This window comes from Atractosteus spatula, chromosome 10 (genome assembly GCF_055471065.1).
Source record: "Atractosteus spatula isolate fAtrSpa1 chromosome 10, fAtrSpa1.hap1, whole genome shotgun sequence".
NCBI classification, from domain to species: domain Eukaryota; kingdom Metazoa; phylum Chordata; class Actinopteri; order Semionotiformes; family Lepisosteidae; genus Atractosteus; species Atractosteus spatula.
The window spans coordinates 5,696,078-5,716,872 of record NC_142715.1 but is presented as its reverse complement, the minus strand read 5'-3'; the positions used below and the strand labels follow the sequence as shown (position 1 = coordinate 5,716,872).

General features: G+C 46.3%; 1 pseudogene; it reads left to right on the top strand.

Annotated features, from left to right (window-relative positions):
- Positions 1–16,518: 16,518 nt before the first annotated feature.
- On the top strand, positions 16,519–16,637 carry LOC148824569 (5S ribosomal RNA; annotated as a pseudogene).
- The last annotated feature ends 4,158 nt before the right edge of the window (positions 16,638–20,795 follow it).

The following is a 20,795-nucleotide window of genomic DNA, read 5'->3' as shown; positions in this document are numbered from 1 at the left end:
GGACTTCCACATCTCTCACGTCTGGCTATCATCCTGAATCCAATGGACTGACGGAAAGAACCAACCAGGACCTTCTTACTTACCTTCGATCTTACGTCTCTGCTTCTCAAGATGACTGGGTCTCTCTCCTCCCCTGGGCTGAGTATGCCCATAACTCTCTCTCTTCCGCCACCACTGGGATGTCTCCCTTCTATTGCTCTCTAGGATACCAACCCTCTCTTCTCCCGGACTCTATCCCTGATTCGGATATTCCCTGCCTCCAGACGCGCCTCACTTTCCTCAAGAGGATTTGGAGACAAGCCAGATCCGCCCTCCTAAAGACCTCCTTGCGGCAGAAGACCAACGCTGACCGTCATCGACGACCTGTGCCCAGACTACGACGAGGACAGTTTGTCTGGCTGTCTACTAGAAACTTACCCCTTAGACAGCCTTCACATAAGTTGGGGCCCCGTTTTATTGGACCTTTTCGCATCCTCTCCCAGCTCACCCCTGTAACCTATCGTCTTGCTCTTCCTCCAACTCTCAGGGTGCACCCCTCCTTCCATGTCTCTCTCCTGAAACCCTACCACAGATCCCCCCTCTCCCGGCCTCGGCCACCTCCACCCCCACCACGACTCATTGACGGTCTACCTTCCTACACGGTCAATAAGATCTTGGATGCCCGCTGGCTCCGAGGTCGCCGACAATTTCTAGTCGACTGGGAGGGCTATGGTCCTGAGGAACGTTCCTGGGTCTGCGAGAAAGATATTTTGGATCACAGCCTCATTGATGACTTCGTTCGTACTCACTCTCTGGGGTCGTCAGGAGCCGACCCTAGAGGGGGGGGTACTGTCACGCCCCACACTCTCCCTCGCAAACGACGTTACATTCCCGGAACCTCTGCTTCCCAATCTCATCCCTGATTGAACCCAGCACATTCTCACATGCATCAGATTCCTCAAATTCTCACTCCCTAACCAATCATCCAATCACACCCCTTTCCTTCAGTATTTAAACCCCCTTCGCACACCTTCCCACGCTCACTATTGAGAAGCCTTTCTTAGTATTCTCCAGTGCGCGTTTCCAAACCTTTTGACTGATCTCCCGTTACGAATCTTCTGCTTCTGCCTCTTGACCTCGCCTTCTGGATTTTGCCTTTGTATTGTTTTGAATATCTCTCGTTACCGAACTCTCTGCCTCCCTTATCGACCCAGCCTTTGGATTTTGTCTTTTGGATTGTCCCTTTGCTACTCTGTGCCCCGTGGGATTCCGGTCACGCATAAGGATCCTCCTATTCCACGTATAGGTTCCGTGACATTTCCAAGATTCCTTTCTCCTTATGAGTTCATTTACTATAACTCTGTTATCTGTGGCAAGTGAGTATAACACTGAGTAGATGGAAGAAACAAAATGAGTTAAGACTTTTAATACCCTAATTACATTTTGTACATCACTGTAAGGAGGGAGACAAGCATCTACGATAAAGTGACGCACTTTCAAAAACATTCTTGCATAAGATTGAATCGTGCTTGCCTTTGCCAAAAGAACATTAAGGTGTTGTTCCTTAATAAATCCCCAATCACCTGTGTACCATGTTTATACCACATCTTAAAGATTCCCTAAGGTCAGTATAATATATCATCTTTCTTTAATATGAGAATGAAATGAAACCAACAATGATCCACAGTGACCGAGAGGGACAAGCCCAGTTGTAAATGAGTTAGTCTGGCAGGCCAAGACCACCCCTCTCTAAAGGCAGTTGGAAGGATTTCCGCTTTGTCACTGATCAAATACACCTGGCAAGTGCTCGTCAGTGATAACCCTCCTGATCAGCCATACAGGGAGCAATGCAGAGGGTATAAAAGACTCAATAATAATAATGAACTTTATTTTATTTAGTGCCTTCAAAGGTGGATTCTCAAAGTGCTTTACAGAATGACAGCAACAAAATAAATACACAAGACATACACAATGAAAACACACAATGAGAGGAGATGGGGGCACTAAGGTAGCACTGAAGGTACAGCAGGACTTTCATCTGAACTGAACTGATTTGGCCCAGAAGGGAAAGAGGGAGAATAAGCCAGAGTTCCAAGTCTATTTGGACATTTAGAATTATTGCTGCAATGTTTAGTTTCCACAATTCTCTAAGATTCAGTGAGACATTTAGGCCAGGGTAAGTGAAACAGAATTTAGACCATTTAACTGGGAGATTTGGAAGGGGCCCTGTGTCATTGAAGCCACCTAGAGAAATGGTCTTAGATTTATTGTAATTCATTTTAACATCTGAAATGGAGCTAAACTCATTCATGACCACTAGGATAGCTGAGACAGGTGAAGACAGAAACAATAAAACACTGTCCACACAAAGGCAGAGGTTATGTGTCATGTCACCAAGTTTTACACCTTTTATATCCTCACGTATTCTAATAGTTTCTGCTACTAGCTTGGCTGATGATGTTTCTAGGCAAAATGTAAACAATGGTATTTGTCCATGAGTGCTTGTAATTTAAATTACAAAACAACTAGAAATGAATCTTCCTAACATAAATGAATATATTTTTTCCAAAAAACCTTATTTTTAACAGATTTAACTAGTGGAAAAAATGGTTAGATTTAGAAAATACTGGAGTCACTAGCATGAGCAATACTTTGTGTATCATTTACAAAGATATAAAAATATATTGCTATGATGATGCAGGTTTAACTTGGGAGTTTTGTGAAGCTGAAACCCTGTTCAGAACCTGTACAGATTCAGGCGCCAGGGAGTTCTGCTAAGGGGTTAAAGACCTCAGAAACTGATTTACTTCATGATCAAGTCATGCCACAATAGATTAAAAATAAATCATCATGCAACTCTAAACTTCTGTGTATTGTACTATCCTGTGTTACTATGCTGTGTGAATAAGCTGGTGGGTTTTTAAGTTGTCTACTGTACTAAAACGCTTCCCACACTGACTACAGCTGAGCGGTTTCTCTCCTGTGTGAATTAGTTGGTGTTTTTTTAAGCTGCTTGCCACATTAAAGCTCTTCCCACACTGACTGCAGGTGAAAGGTTTCTCTCCTGTGTAAACAAGCTGGTGGGTTTTTAAATTGCCTGCCTGAATAAAGCTTTTCCCACACTGACTGCAGGTGAAAGGTTTCTCTCCTGTGTGAACAAGCTGGTGGGTTTTTAAATTGCCTGCCTGAATAAAACTCTTCCCACACTGCCTGCAGGTGAATGGCTTCTCTCCAGTGTGAATTAGTTGGTGTTTTTTTACACTGCCTGCCTCTGTAAAGCTCTTTCCACAGTGATGGCAGGTGAATGGTTTCTCTCCTGTGTGAATTCGTAAGTGGGTTTTTAAATGACTTGCCTGATTAAATCTTTTTCCACACTGACTGCAGTTGAATGGTTTCTCACCAGTATGAGTGCGCTGGTGACTTTCTAATGTATTTGATTGCCGAAAACATTGCTGCTGTCTGTGCTGTACTGACATTTTCTCTACTTTATCTGAACAAGGTGCTGGATGAGTCTTCCTAATCCTCTGGCCTGCAGCGTGCTGGTGATTTTTAAAGTTGCTTGAATGATTAATCCACTGCTGCACTGACAGTCTCTGCATGTTTGCAGAAGAAGAACTAATTCTTATCAAGTCCTGTGGGCCTCCCTGTTGTTCCTCTCTTTCCTCTCGGTACTGACTCCCCTCTGAGTGCAGTAACCCAGTACTGTTCTCTTTGCCAGGTACATTAGTCTGCTGCTCTGAAGGCTGAATCAGCTGGGACCCACTTTCCTGCTCCCTTAGGCTGAAAACATTCAATTCCTTCTCTTCCTCTTCCTTTCTTCCTTGAACAGAGACAAACTCCAGTTCATTCATATTCTTTGCTATAATCTTAGTGTCCACATTATTATACATCTCTGTAAAGTTCTTATATACTAAAGCATTATTCATTTGTTTAAAACACTTCTGCAATGACAGTCTCTCCACTCTAACAGAACAAGGCCTTATTATCATCAAGCGCTGTAGGAGCTGCTGTTGTTCCTCCCTGTCCTAACTCTGTGTGTGACTCAGTACTGTTCTCTTCAGGTACATCAGTCTGCTGATCTGCAGGGTCAATCAACTGAGGATCCACATCCTGCTTTTTAAGATTATATGCATACAGTTGTTTTTGGTGATTTTGTACAGTCACAGTCGAGTTCTTTACAACCTTGTCTAATATTGTTAATATCTAGATTATTAATCTTCTTTGTAAAGTCCTCAGATACTAAGAGCCCAGGTGTCTCACTCTCAGGCTCTGCCTTCATCATGGGCACAGAGTCCAGATCCTTGACACTCTGTCTGCTGTCTGTGTGCTGCTAACTGAGTGCTTCTTTCTCTTCTGCAGCAGTGAGCTCTGTCTCCTGCATCAGACTGGAGCCCCACTCCCCCTCACTGTGCTGCTGTTCAAGAGGAGCCCTTTCCCCAGCTTCAGGGAGAGCACTGGCCTCTGACCCTGAAAACACAGGAGAAGAGAATAAAACCTTTAATGTGATCTTAGAGGAGAATTCAAAAGGAAATAATATTCATACATAAGAGGCTAAAAAATTTAATTTTGAGATAGCAAGGAAATATCATCAATAACCTTGTCTAAATTAAATTGTCAAAGCTCAGTTTTTAAACTAGATATACACCTAGTAGTCAAACACACTTGAGTTGCCTGAACATAGATAACGTGAAAAGGAACTGAAAATAATAAAATAATTTTCATCCTAGTTTCTGTCCGGGTGAGGTTCTGAATCCAACAAAAGGAAATGTTCAGCCACAGAGATCAGAAAAGCATGAACTGCAGATGCAGAACAAGACTTGTTCTCCTACAAATGAAAGGGATTTTATAGCACCTAGATAGACCAGCACAGAGCACTTGTCACCCCAATATTCACAAACTGAGTGGATGCTACAGTTCACTGACACTGCACCGAGACACAGGAGTGAGACACAGGAGAAAACATGCAAGATGGGGCCGACAGGGAAGGCTGCCGTCCTGCGAGCTCCCATTCGTCCTTGTCTATTTTATTATTTTTTGTTGTTTTTCGTACTGCTAACTGCACATACTGCTTGCTCAGTGATTAGTTATAACCGACAAACACTTATAAACATAAGATCGAATATTGGCACAGTTAAATCTACACCAATAATTACTGCAGACTATCTGGACTGTGGTGTCTCACCTGTACCTGTTCTGGGAAGAAGACGGCATCATAAGAAGAGGGGTAAACGGGCAGGCGTTCTGGTAAGATTGAGGCAACGCAGCAAATCGCTCCCCGCCCCGAGTATACTTCTTGCTAATGTTCAGTCACTGGACAATAAACTGGGTGAACTTAGAGCAAGACTTACTTTCCAACGGGACATCAAGAACAGCAATGTGCTGGCATTCACTGAAACCTGGCTTGACCCGTCTGTTCCGGACTCTGCTATCCTCCCGGGAGGATTTTCTATTCACCGTCAGGACAGAACAACGGATTCGGGTAAGAGCAAAGGTGGCAGGGTATGCTTCATGGTAAACAATTCCTGGTATACAGACGTGGAGATTATTTCAACATCTTGCTCTACACATCTTGAACATTTGACAATAAAATGTCGCCCTTTCTATCTCCCGAGGGAGTTCACATCGGTAGTTCTCACAGTGGTGTATATTCCACCACAGGCAAATTACACAAAGGCACTGGATGAACTATACTCTCACTCTTAACAGACAGGAGAATACACATCCTGAGGGGGCATTCATCATAGCGGGTGATTTCAACAGTGCGAACTTGAAAAAAACAATGCCTAATCTACATTACCACATCGACTGCCCGACGCGCAGAACAAACACGTTGGACAATGTTTACACTCCCTTCCGGGATGGTTACAAAGCCCTCCCCCGACCTCCTTTCGGCAAATCTGATCACGCCTCCGTTCTGCTACTTCCCGTTTACAAGCAGAAGCTTAAACAGGAGAGGCCAGCGTTAAGAACCATTCAACGTTGGTCGGAGGAATCAGATTTTATACTAAATCACTGTTTTGCTACCACTGACTGGCAGATCTTCCACGAAGCTGCGGAAAATAATATCAATCTGTATACGGACTATGTTACTGGTTACATCAGTGAATGTATTGAAGACGTGGTTCCCAGGATTACTGTTCGCACATATCCAAATCAGAAACAGTGGATAAATGGTGAGATACGTGCCAAACTGAAAGCTAGGACAGCTGCTTTCAATTCTGGCGATATGGGTAAATACAAAAAATCCTGATACAACCTCAGGAAAGCCATCAAAAGAGCTAAATACAACTACAGAGTAAACTAGAGTCATATTATCACGGCTGCAACACACGGACCATGTGGAGTGGTATACGCACCATTACAGACTACAAAACGCAACCCAGCTATATTGCACAACAGTCTGCCCCTCTTCCTGATGAGCTAAATTCATTCTATGCTCGGTTTGAGGTCAGCAACGCAGATCCAGTCAGGAAGATTCCAGAAATCCAAAACGGAAACCCACTGATCGTATCCAGAGCGAATGTGTGTAAAGTTTTTAAAAAGACCAATCCACGCAAGGCTCCTGGCCCTGATGCCATCCCTGGCCGCGTTCTGAAGGCATGTGCAGATGAGCTGGCAGATGTCTTCTCAGACATTTTTAATCTCTCTCTATCTAAGTCTATAGTTCTTTCCTGCTTTAAGAAAACCACCATTGTCCCTGTTCCAAAAAAATCCAGAGTCAGCTGCTTAAAATGACTACCGCCCTGTTGCACTCACATCAGTTATCATGAAGTGCTTCGAGCGGTTGGTCAAAGCATACATCACCTCCTCACTGCCTGACACCCTAGACCCACTGCAATTTGCATACCGCCAGAACAGGTCAACAGAAGATGCTATTGCCACTGCCCTCCATACTGCCCTCTCACACCTGGATAAGAAAGGAGCATATGTGAGTGCTGTTTGTTGATTACAGCTCAGCATTCAATACCATAGTGCCCTCAAAGCTCGTCATCAAGCTCCAGGACCTAGGACTGAACACCTCCCTCTGTAATTGGATCCTGGACTTCTTGACGGAACGTCCGCAGGTGGTGAAGGTGGGCACCAACATATCCTCTACCCTGACTCTAAACACTGGAGCCCCCCAAGGCTGCATGTTTAGTCCTGTCCTCTACTCCTTATTTACCCATGATTGTGTCACCAGGCATAACTCAAACTCCATCATCAAGTTTGCGAACGATACAACAGTCATTGGCCTGATCTCAGATGGTGAGGAGTCTGCATACAGGGAGGAGGTTGAAACTCTGGAAGTATGTTGCCAGGAGAATAACCTCTCTGTGAACATCAGTAAGACTAAGGAGATTATTGTGGACTATAGGAAACATCAGGGAGGAGCCCACACACCTATTTACATCAATGGGACTGCAGTGGAGAGGGTCAGCAGCTTTAAGTTCCTGGGAGTTAACATCTCAGAGAATTTAACCTGGACCCACCACACCAACACCGTGGTCAAGACAGCACGGCAGCGCCTGTTCTTTCTCCGCAGGCTAAAGAAGTTCGGCATGCCATCACATATCCAGGCCAACTTCTACAGGTGCACTATTGAGAGCATCCTGACTGGTTGCATCACTGCCTGGAATGGGAACTGTTCCGCCCAGGATCGCAAAGTATTGCAGAGGGTGGTGAAGTCAGCACAGCTTATCACCAGCTGTGAGCTACCAAGCATCCCGGAGATCTACTCAGCTAGATGTCTGAAGAAGGCCAGGTCCATTATCAAGGACTCCAGTCATCCAACTCACAAACTATTTTCCCACCTACCGTCCGGTAAACTGTACCAAAACATTTGGTCCAAGTCCAACAGACAACGGAACAGCTTCTACCTCCAGGCAATAAGACTGATAAATAGCCAACCTGTAGCTGGCTATTTTCCTAGCTAGCACTCCTCTCCGTCTGGCAGCAGCCTTCCTTCCCTCAGCCATGAAAAAGGCCCTCGTCCTCACCTTCACCTCCTTCCACCACTCTCCTACTGACCCGTACAGACACTGCAAGGACAGCCACTGTGATAGTTTCTCCTTGTAGCGGGATACTACCCCCTCGTTCTCTAGCAGCTTTGTGTTGAGTTTTCAGTTTTACTGAAGATAATATGTCCCTCTCTAAAAATATGCTGTCATATCATTATATGACATTTTTTCATGCTAGCCCAGCAGGAATTGTGGCCTTAAATCACAGCTGTTCAGCTGTATTAACAAGAACTGATTGTTTCTAGTTAATCATTTTGTTGTTTTTTAATACTTTGAAACAGACTCCTGCTCTTCTGCTCCTGTAGTTATTATGGTGAAGCTGCAACAAATACTACTGCTGCTATTACTACCACTAATACTGCTACTACAACTATGACAGCTACTACTACTGCTGCCACTGATACAACAGCAACTAGTAATATTTTACTACTACTACTAAAGCTACTAGTACTACTGTTCCTACTGCTGCAGGTACTACTGTTACTGCTACTACTGCTGCCACTGCTACTACTTCTGCTACTATTAATAAGGAGGATGAGAGCTGTGTTCTCACTGTTCAGCCTTGGTCTATTAACAAGTACTGATGTTTTCTTTTTGTTGTTTGACTCCTGCTCTTCTGCTCCTGCTGCGGCAATTATTAAAGTGAAGCTCCAACACAGCTCTACTATATTGTTGAACTAAAGATTTTAAATACAGCATAACTACTACTGCTATTGTTACTATTGCTCATGGTTCTAGTGTTACTACTGCCACTACAGCTACTACTACTGCTGCCACTGATACAACTGCAACTAATAAAATTTTACAGCTACTCCTACTGGTACTACTAATGTTTCTAAAGCTACTAGTAGTAGTGTTACTGCTACTAATACTGCTGCCACTGACACAACTGCTCCTACAACTACTACCATTACTACTATGACCATGACTTCAGATTCTAATACTAATTCTGATACTAATACTCCTGCTACTATTACTGCTGTCATTACTACTAATAGTGATAGAAACAGAGCACTCACAGCTCTGTAGACATTGGTCTGGACTCTAGAAAGTGATTCCATTTGCAAGCAGCTCTGGACCTCAACACCTGCTGATGGGTCACTTCTATCAGACACAACATTGGAGCCCAAGCCCACCTACACACATTTACACACACTGACAGATATACACCCACACACTCACACACATTCACACACACAGACACTACACATACTGACTAACACCATACACATTTATACACACAATCAGACACATACATGCACAAATACAAACTAGCACACATTCACAGACACACACATACTGTAGACACTACACACAGAGATACACACCCACACACTGATACGCACACATTTACAGAATCACACATAGACAGTACACATACCTGTACTCACAGACACAAACCTACACAATGACGGACACCAAATACACTCTTACCTACAGTTACACTATAACAAACACTAAAAAAAATACCACTAAAATTACACCAGTAACACTATCACTATGACTAACACTATCATTATTACTAACAATAACACAAAATTACTACTACACTACTAATACTTATAATAACAGTAATGCTATCACTAAAACTAACATGACTACTAGTGTAAATAGTCTAACAGTAAATCTATAATAAGCACTAATACTACATGAATACTAGCATTACAACTATCAGTAGCGCTATCATCATTAATACTCACATGAACACTAGCATTAATATTAAAACTACCAGTTATACTCTCACTAATATTAACAGGAATACACTAGCATTAGTAGCTGTCCGTGACGTCACGCTGCTCTTTGTGACAAAGGCGAGACACCTAGCCGGGCACAGTGACGTGCAAACACGGCTCCAGGCAGGACTCCACTCCACTCCACTCCGCAGGAGCCGCAGAGCAGAGGAGATGGGGGCAGCTTAGCTCCTGTGCAGAGACCTGAGCTGTTGTTGCTGCGGACACTGTCTTTTCTGTTCTCGGGGTAGGAGTGAATGTTGAGTTGCCCTTAGAAATGAAGCAGAGCACTTCAACGGCACGGGTGTGTGTGTGTGCGTGCGCCCTGGTGATTCTGGGAGACAGATCGAACCTGGGCTAAAAGAGAGGGGGCTTAGCCCTCTTCCATTTGCATCTGCTAGGCGGCGCAGTCGTCGTGCACAAAGAACGCTTTGAAAAGCGTCAAAAGCAAGTCATTCCGAGTTGGTCGTTTGTGTTTTCCGTTCAGACGCGAAATGCTGAAATGATCTCTCGGCTCCTCGGTTGTCATTTCTGCTCCGTAAAGGAATCACAGCACGCGTCGCCTTCCAGCACGCTGGGTCGGGTCACGATGCCGGGGATCGGAGAGGGCAATGTCTTCCTCGTTAGTATAGTGGCAAGTATCCCCGCCTGTCACGCGGGAGACCGGGGTTCGATTCCCTGACGGGGAGCAGAAAGCTTTTCTTTTACCTCCTTAGAGAAAGGACTGCCTTTCACTTCTCTGTTTTCTTTCACAGCGTCGTGCACCTTTTCATTGCTCTCGCTTTCAGAGCCTCAGCACGGCACACGACTCGACATCAGGAAGCACATTGAAGTGAAAGCAGGAAGCGCTGCGACATGCACTGTGCAGATCCCGCCACACTAAGAGGTGAGTGGGTCTGTTCGATGCACAAAGAACGCTTTGATAAGCGTCAAAGGCAAGTCATTCCGAGTTGGTCGTTTGTGTTTTCTGTTCAGACGTGAAATGCTGAAATGATCTCTCGGCTCCTCGGTTGTCATTTCTGCTCCGTAAAGGAATCACAGCACGCGTTGGCTTCCAGCACGGTGGGTCGGGACACGATGCCGGGGGTCGGAGAGAGCGATGTCTTCCTCGTTAGTATAGTGGTGATTATCCCCACCTGTCACGCGGGAGATTGGGGTACATCAGGACGCGCATTGAAGTGAAAGCAGGATGCGCTGCGACATGCACTGTGCAGATCCCGCCACACTGAGAGGTGAGTGGGTCTGTTCGATCACAGCGCTAGGCGAATCCCCAATCCCCTTTTGTGCGTGGCGACAAAAGAAGCCGGTCTGTTTCCGCCCGGTTTCGAACCGGGGATCTTTCGCGTGTGAGGCAAACGTGATAACCACTACACTACGGAAACGGTGGCAAAGTGTGCCCAGCGGCCCAGTGCTGAGCTTCGCCAATGCGATTCAGCTGCTTCCAGTGCCTTTATTGGAGTGCGCTGATGGACCGTGCTCTCTCTCCAGAGACCAGCACGCCTGTCATGGACGGAGCAGGAAAGGCGGCGCCACATTCTACAGCCCTCTCCACGCAATCGACGAAATCGGGCTACTGAAGTGGAGAAAATCGCCTCTCCAGAAAGTGCAAATATCATCTTGGAGAATATAAATCCTATTGCCGAAGGTCAGCCCTGTCTACCAGAGTAACCCTCCCACCTCCTGCAGCGATGATCAGCTCGTCTCACACGCGAGAAGTCTTCGGTTGGAAACAAGCGCCCCCTCTTCTCGCGCGTTTTGCATGTTCGAGTGGTTTTAATGCGGCTCCTTCGTACACGGTGCTGATCTTTTGGAAAGCAGGAGGCAAAACTGACACGTTCCCATACCAGGAGTATGGAGTTTTCAACCCGAGCCGCCTGGGTGAAAACCAGGAATCCTAACCGCTAGACCATATGGGAGCACACAACCCCGCTGTTCCGGGCATCATGCAAGCAAACTACATAAATATGAGAAAACAAGCAAGAGAGTTGTCACTCAGAGTGTCCAAAGGTCCTGTGAGCCTGTCTCTCAATAATAATAATACAGTGTGTGACCTTCTGTCCCAGCCTGGGGAACAGTGAGCCAGACTCTCAGTAATAATAATACAGTGTGATCTCCAGTCCCAGCCAGAGGAACAGTAAGCCTGTCTCTCAATACTAATAATACAGTGTGTGATTTCCAGTCCCAGCCTGAGGAACAGACAGTGAGCCTGTCTCACAATAATAATAATACAGTGTGTGATCTTAGCCTGAGGAACAGACAGTAATCCTGTCTCTCAATAATAATCATCCAGTGTGGGATGTCCTGTCCCAGTCTGAAGAACAAACAGTGAGCATGTCTCTCAATAATAATAATACAGTGTGTGATCTCCTGTCCCAGCCTGGGAAACAGTGAGTCAGACTCTCAATAATTATAATACAGTGTGATCTACTGTCCCAGCCTTAGGAACAGACAGTGAGCCTGTATCTCAATAATAATAATACAGTGCGTGATCTCCTGTACTAACCTGAGGAACAGACAGCGAGCCCGTCTCTCAATAATAATAATACAGTGTGTGATATACTGCCCCAGCCTGAGGAACAGACAGTGAGCCTGTATCTCAATAATAAAAATACAGTGTGTGATCTCCTGTCCCACCATGGGGAACAGACAGTAAACCTGTCTCTCAATAATAATAATCCAGTGTGTGATCTCCTGTCTTAGCCTGAGGAACAGACAGTGATCCTGTGTCTCAATAATAATAATCCAGTGTGGGATGTCCTGTCCCAGTCTGAGGAACAAACAGTGAGCATGTCTCTCAATAATAAAAGAACAGTGTGTGATCTCCAGTCCACGCCAGAGGAACAGTGAGCCTGTCTCTCAATACAAATAATACAGTGTGTGATATACTGCCCCAGCCTGAGGAACAGACAGTGAGCCTGTCTCTCAATAATAATAATACAGTGTGTGATTTCCTGTCCCAGCCTGGGGAACAGTGAGCCAGACTCTCAATAATAATAATACAGTGTGTGATCTCCTGTCCCAGCCTGGGAAACAGTGAGTCAGACTCTCAATAATTATAATACAGTGTGATCTACTGTCCCAGCCTGAGGAACAGACAGTGAGCCTGTATCTCAATAATAATAATACAGTGCGTGATCTCCTGTACTAGCCTGAGGAACAGACAGCGAGCCCGTCTCTCAATAATAATAATACAGTGTGTGATATACTGCCCCAGCCCGAGGAACAGACAGTGAGCCTGTCTCTCAATAATAATACAGTGTGTGATCTCCTGTCCCAGCCTGGGAAACAGTGAGCCAGACTCTTAATAATCATAATACAGTGTGATCTACTGTCCCAGTCTGAGGAACAGTGAGTTTATCTGTCAATAATAATAATACAGTGTGATCTTCTCTACAAGTCTGAGGAACAGTGAACCTGTCTCTCTATAATAATAATACAGTATGTGACCTCCTGTCCCAGCCCAAAAGAAGAGACTGTGAGCCTAGCTCTCAATAATAATAATACAGTGTGTGTCTCCTGTCCCAGCCTGAGGAACAGACAGTGAACCTGTCTCTCAATAATAATAATAATACAATGTGTGACCTCCTGCCCCAGCCTGAGGAACAGACTTTGAGCATGTCTCTCAACAATAATATGAATAAACTGTGTGATCTCCTGTCTAGCCTGAGGAACAAACAGTGAGCCTGTCTCTCAATAATAATAATACAGTGTGTGACTTCCTGTCCCAGCCTGAGGAACAGACAGTGAGCCTGTCTCTCAATAATAATAATATAGTGTGTGACCTCCTGTCCCAGCCTGAGGAACAGTGAGCCTGTCTCTCAATAATAATAATACAGTGTGATCTCCTGTCCCAGCCTGAGAAACAGACAGTGAGCCTGTCTCTCAATAATAATAATACAGTGTGTGATCTCCTATACTAGCCTGAGGAACAGACAGCTACCCTTTCTCTCAATAATAATAATACAGTGTGTGACCTCCTGTCCCAGCTTGGGGAACAGTGAGCCAGACTCTCAATAATCATAATAGAGTGTGATCTACTGTCCCAACCTGAGGAACAGTGAGTTTATCTGTCAATAATAATAATACAGTGTGTTCTCCAGTCCCAGCCTGAGGAACAGACAGTGAACCTGTTTCTCAATAATAATAATACAATGTGTGACCACCTGTCCCAGACTGAGGAAAAGACAGTAAATCAGTCTCTCAATAATTATAATACAGTGTGTGACCTCCTGTCCCAGACTGAGGAAAAGACAGTGAGTCTGTCTCTAAATAATAATAATACATTGTGGGATCTCCTGTCCCAGCCTGGGGAACAGTAAGCCAGACTCTCAATAATAATAATACAGTGTGATCTACTGTCCCAGCCTGAGGAACAGACAGTGAGTCTGTCTCTAAATAATAATAATACATTGTGGGATCTCCTGTCCCAGCCTGGGGAACAGTAAGCCAGACTCTCAATAATAATAATACAGTGTGATCTCCTGTCCCAGCCTGAGGAGCAGTGAGCCTGTCTCTCAATAATAATAACCTAGTGTGGAATGTCCTGTCCCAGTCTGAGGAACAATCCGTGAGTATGTCTCTCAATAATAATAGAACAGTGTGTGATCTCCAGTCCCAGCCAGAGGAACAGACGGTGAGCTTGTATCTCAGTAATAATAATACAGTGTGTCATTTACTGCCCCAGCCAGAGGAACAGACAGTGAGCCTGTCTCTCAACAATAATAATACAATGTGTGATCTCCTGTCCCAGCCTGAGGAACAGACAGTGAACCTGTTTCTCAATAATAATAATACAGTGTGTGACCTCCTGTCCCAGCCTGATGAAGAGACAGTGAACCTCTCTGTCAGTAATAATAATACAGTGTGTGACCTCCTGTACCAGCCTGGGGAACAGTGAGCCAGACTCTCAATAATAATAATACAGTGTGATCTCCTGTCGCAGCCTGAGGAACAGTGAGCCTGTCTCTCAATAATAAAAATACAGTTTGTGATCTCCTGTCCCAGCCTGAGGAACAGACAGAGAGCCTGTGTCTTAATAATAATATTAATAATAGAGTGTGTGACCTCCTGTCCCAGCCTGAGGAAGAGACAGTGAGCCAGCCACTCAATAATACTAATACAGTGTGTGATCTCCTGTTCCAGCCAGGGGATCAGACAGTAAACCTGTCTCTTAATAATGGTAATCCAGTGTGTGATCTCCTGTCCCAGCTTGAGGAACAGACAGTGAGCCTGTCTCTCAATAATAATAATACAGTGTGTGATGTCCTGTCCTAGCCCAAAGGAAGAGACAGGAAGCCTATCTCTCAATTATATTAATAAACTGTTTGATCTCCTGTCCCAGCCTGAGATACAGACAGAGAGCCCATCTCTCAGTAATAATAATAAAGAGTGTGATCTCCTGTCCCAGCATGAGCAACAGACAGTGAGCCTGTCTCTCAATAATAAGACAGTGTGTTTTCTTCTGTCCCATTCTGGGGAACAGAAAGTGAGCTTGTCTCTCAGTAATAATAATATAGTGTGTGATCCACTGTTCCAGCCTGGGGAACAGACAGTCAGCCTGTCTCTCAATAATAATAATAATAATAATAATAATAATAATAATAATAGAGTGTGTGACCACCGACAATGGCCACAACACAGGGGAATGGCACCTGTAAAGTGTTAATTGGGGCACAGGAACAGCCCGTCTCATCTCGGGGGCCGGCTTCAACGACAATACAGCAAACACAGCGGGGCGGGGGAAGAAGACGACACGACACATGCAGGTACATTCAGCTCCGGCAGGATCGAGTCATTTGTCGGTCTTTTCAAGTGCTGGGAGCCGAGTAATCCTTCGCTTGTATCGTTTCTCCCTGGTGACTAGATCTCACCCTCCGACTCTCGACTGGGCTCACCCACGGCAGCCCAGCAGGTGTGAGCCTAGCCGGCTCCCGGATGGGAGATTCCCCCCGGAAAAGCTCAGGTTGCTGCTGCTCCTGCAAGAGGTGTGACTGGGACCAGTAAGGAGCGCTCACTGTGCGGTCTGTGTGGCTTTCTTATGCCCCAGCATCCTGATGGCGACACTCTGCTGCACAAACAGGCGCCGTTCTTCGGGGGAGGCGTAAAACCGAGGTCCCGACCCTCCTTGGCCATTAAGAAATCCCAAGGCGTCTCTCAAAAAGAGACGCCGGGGGTGTCACTCTGGTGTTAGTGTTCCCCTTTACCAATCAGTCGGGGTCTCCTCCTAATCCCCGTCTCATATGTAACAATCAATGACGAGGCCCCCCTGTCCCGCGATATTGTACTTGTCTCCTGGCCGCTGGCTGGCGCCGTGAGATTTAGTACTTGCGCAAGAGACCGGGGGCAGAGCGCGAACGCGGTCCCCCACCCCACACAAAGTGTGCGCTCCAGGTTCCCTCTCGGGGCTCTGCAACACAGCGGAAAGGCAGCGAGAAGGAGCCTCTTGCTCTGATGCCGCAAGGCCACAAGAGGGCGGAGGCGCCGTGCGCCCGGCCGACGTGTTGGACTGGTGCTCTTTATGTGCTGAAATAAACACGCGACAGCCCAGAAATGTTTTCAGAGTGCTGTGCACTGGAGGTTTTTGTCTTGTGAAGACTTGCCTTGTGCTCCTCCGTGCAGTTTGTTTGTCCTCCTCCAGTGCGGGACAAGCCAACACAAGGGAGCACATTCGCCAACATCCAGGCACGCAACGCGATTTGGAAAGAGGCTCCTTTCCAAAGAGTTGCACACGAACGATCCTTCAGTCCCGCTCGGGGGGCATGGAGCCCCAGCCACCCACAGCTTCAAGTAGCGAGTCAGGCGGTGCGGTTTGCACTTGCGGCCACACCACCCTGAACGTGCCCAATCTTGGCTGATCTCGGAAGCTAAGCAGGGTAGGGCCAGGTTAGTACTTGCATGGGAGACGGCCTGGGAATACCAGGTACTGCAAGCTCCTGCCAGCAGGAGTCGCCGTTAGTGCCGTAGGCTTTGGGGGGAAAACCTGGAGGATGGAAAGGTGATCTATAGCCTCATCTCTAGAGATGTTTTGTTGCTATGGCATGTGTGTGACCCATATAAAAAAAAAGCTGCCTCTAAATCTGCAAATGAAGATGAGTCGATAAACCACTCGTTTTTCATATAAATATACATATGTAAGAAAACCGGCTCAGGGACGCCAAATATGTAACGTTGCCATAGCCAAAATTTAAATGTAGCGGCTCTCTGAAAGCACCAGTTCTGTAGGGTTTGGGCATTTACTGAGACAATTATTAATTGTAGCAGTAAATCACAAAGTTGATTCTTGCGATGGCTTTAGAATCCAACCATGCGACATAACTCAAACAACGCACACACACAGGTACTAATACACGAGGATACATTTATTAATACATAAAATATGCATATAAACCTAACAGATCTTATCGAGAGGGTTATCAGAATACAAAAGATATATATTCAATCAGTTACGAAGTGTTACACATATCAAGAGGACATACGTTCAGTATATCATTCATTAAGACCGTTTCATAAATGAACTTTGTTATAACTTCTACATTAGATACTCAAAACAAGTACATAACTCTTAGGAATTAAATTGATATCAACTGGTTGGGATAACAATTGAATTCTCGAGCTGTAATGCATTGAAGTTGAATACTCATCCAATCTCTGGGGATTCAGATCTCCTGCGGGCACAAAGAAACAGTTGCAGGCTGTTGCTGTCCAATCCACGCTCTCTGGCTACGTGCCAGGCTGTGCTGTGCGGCTTGCGACTGTGCGCTGCAGATGCTCACTGACCGGCTAGTTAGTGTTGGCTTTAACTAGCAAAGTTTGTGCACAGGAGAAAAGATGACTGTGGGTCCCAGCAGGTCAGGAAGAGGACCGGTTCGTTCCTGATGAAGAGCTAGTTCTGAATAGTTATTCAGCTTTCCACAGTTCCGACCTGTTCACGAGGCCTGCTGCTGGTGCTAACCTCGAGTGGATCCTCTGGTTACTCTCTGGCAACCTCCGCTCTAGACTTTTAGAACAAAGGAAATTTCTGGCACTCGGACACACTGGCCGTTCCGTGGTTGTCCGGGCTGAGTCTCAGGATGGTCAGGAGGCGCGCTGCGAGAATGTCCTGTCCTTGGGAGCCTTCTGCTCCTGGGCTGTCCTGCCCTGGAATTCTCCTTTGAATTCCCTTTAGAAAAGTCCACAGAAGTCCACTGAATCTTACTGAATCCTGTTTTTACCTGGAGGAACTTCAGCTCGTTCATTGGCTGAAAGTTCCATGGGCATCAGAGTCCCACGTGGGTTACTCGGCCCTACCAGTCCCTGATTGGTTGATCAAGGTGAGATATGAGTCACTTACTCCTGACACTTAGGAATGCAGTCCAGATGTCCATCTGGCACTCCCTAGACAGATAGGCGCCAATGGATGACCATTGATCAGGATAGCCAGGCTTAGCTAAGTGCATCCCCCTTTGGGAGCTGTCCTAGGAAACCTTATCAGCCTGCATGAATAGTTTCTCTGTGGCTGCACCACAGAGATGAACAGAGAGATGGGGCCTCATTTGGGAAGGCTCAGAACACTTAATTCTTCCTTATTAATAAGCCTCGCCGCTACATATCCCCCCTTTTTGAAGGTCACGAGGTCCTGAGGCGTTGTTGCCTTCAAAACAAAACAGAGTTAAGTGATGTCCCTTGCCATTAGAACATTAATCTTAAATGTCCACATTACTCCTCGAGAATTCATACCAGAACCAGCATTGGATACAAACAGGATGAATAAGATCTGGAGTATGTATAAACACGGTAGGAGACATTATCTAAGTCTAGGAATTACACATCAGGAAGCTCACTGTCAATATCTGATACCTCTGTAGTAGATATTTGGGGAGAAGTCACTTCCTTTCTTTTGACATGCTACCTTTGACTCATTCATGCTACCCGGAGTACATCTTGATGTAAGAGTACAGCATTCAGAGTACATCCAGTCATGATCCAGCTACCCGGCAGTAGTGTTACAATAACAACAGTTCCTGTTCCCAGCCCCCCAATAAACCACAACACCTGTGTTGGGTATCTGCTAGGGTGGTTTGGAGGTTTGTTCCATTAAAGCAAACTAACTACCTGTACCTCTTCAGGGCTTACTGTTTCTTGGATTTCTATCCAATTCAATAGTGTGGCACCTGAAGGCATCCACGACCTCAAGTTTGGTCTTATATTGTCTGGTTCTAGACAGTACAGTGTTAAGTTCAAGAGCACTGTGGCCTCCTCGGGAACTTGCAGGAACTGTTTTATTAGGTAGCTGTATCATGCCTGTCACAAGTCATAGTGACAGTTAAGTGTGCTGTGCTGACCAGCCATTTACTTCCCACCTGCTCTTCATGGGGTTCATTAACCTCCCTCTGCCCATTAGTAGCTTTACACCCTTCATTGGTGAATCGTTTAGACACAGCCAATGGATAGCTTTGGTAGCCATACCCATCTCAAGATTTGGAACCGAATTCAATCTTGGATTGCCTTCTGGGTGAGCTATGAGCGATGGGGTTAATGTCACATACTCCTCTACTGAGAAGAGTGGAATCAAGTGGGTTGGGAATTGTGCCATGGCTAGACTGGCTACAGTGGCACTAAACTCCCTTAACAGGTCTTGTGTCAACATTCTGGCCTGTTGCACACAAGCATAAACCCACTGTATAACACTGGCAATCATGTCCACTGGTTGGGGAATAAGGTTTAACCCTGTTGCATAGGAAGTTGCCTGTAGGGTTTTCCCTAAGCTTTCCAACTTTTGCTGCTGTCGATACAGTCTGTCACTACCCTCTGGTATCTCTGACACCTGCCTTCTTGGGGCAGTCAGGGTGAGAGTGCCAGTAGCACACAAACCTACCAGAAAAAGCAAACGTGCAACAGTGGCGGCAGCAATCAGTCCTCCCAAACGTCTTTTCGGGTGGCTGACCCCAGTCATCTCCTTCTGAGTGACTGTTGTCTTTCTAAGCTGGCGCAGCGTGGACATGGTGTCTTTCTCAGTATGCCATGTGGCATCTTGGGCACCAACATCCTGGAAATCTGGGGAGATCTGACGCAGCTGCTGATGCTGCTCCTCCTTTTCCAGGGCATCTGCTTTTTCGATTTGTTCATGCCTGTGCTAAAGGAACCCTGCAGGGAGTGGTGCAGCGGTGGAGCATGCCTGACCCTCGGCTGAGTGGTCATCTGGAGCACCTGAGTGATCTGGGATTGTTATCCCATTCTCACTGTTCAGGTCCACCCTGCACACTTCCTGATTGAGTAATCCCTCTATCGGCATGTTTACAATCGTTCGCTGGGGGTAGGTGTAGGACACCTGCTCGCTCCCCCCTTCCCTCGCTAGGGGTTCAGGGAGCTGCCCCAGCACTGGGATAGCTAGTTCATTGTCTTTGAACTTACTATCACCCACCAGGCCCATGTCAGTGCAGGCGGGGATTCTGACACCCCTCTTTGCGATGTCCTGCACTGGCAGGCGGGTGACTTGACCATCCAGCTCCAGTCTGGGTGAACCACTGTTGGTCAGACTCAGACTGACAGACTGAGCTGGTGGCTGTAAGAAAACCGGCTCGGCTTTCATTCCCTGTCCCTTCTGGGGGACTGGGTGTGTTGGAAGCCCTGCTGTCGAGGCAGGAACAATCAGGTCAGTCTCACTCACTACCTGGTAGTTGTGAGAAATAATGTTACCTGACTGCAGGTTCCCTGGGTCACAGCAGAGGGAATCGACATCTGGGATCAGGTGTGTCCACAGCGCAGTAGTCTCAGCTTCCAGCTTGACCTCCTGTCTAACCTGTGAATGTTGCACCAGGGGCACTTGGCGGTGGCCCTGTGACAGCTGCTCAAGCAGATCCTCACTAATAGAGGACCTCTCAGGGCTAAGGGTGAGGGCTACATCACCAACCTGCTCTCCTGCCATCTGGATCCCTTCCACCACTGCGGGGTGGTGTTCCTGACCCCTCTTGGGTGCCAGGGTGCACAGGGAAAGCTCCTTTTCATCGCCAGGTGGGGAGATCTGCTCCTCTTTAGGGATGTAAAAGGTGTGTGCTTTACCTGGTGGATCAGGCGGCTGCTTGGAGCACCGCTCCTGTGGCAGGGAGGCTGT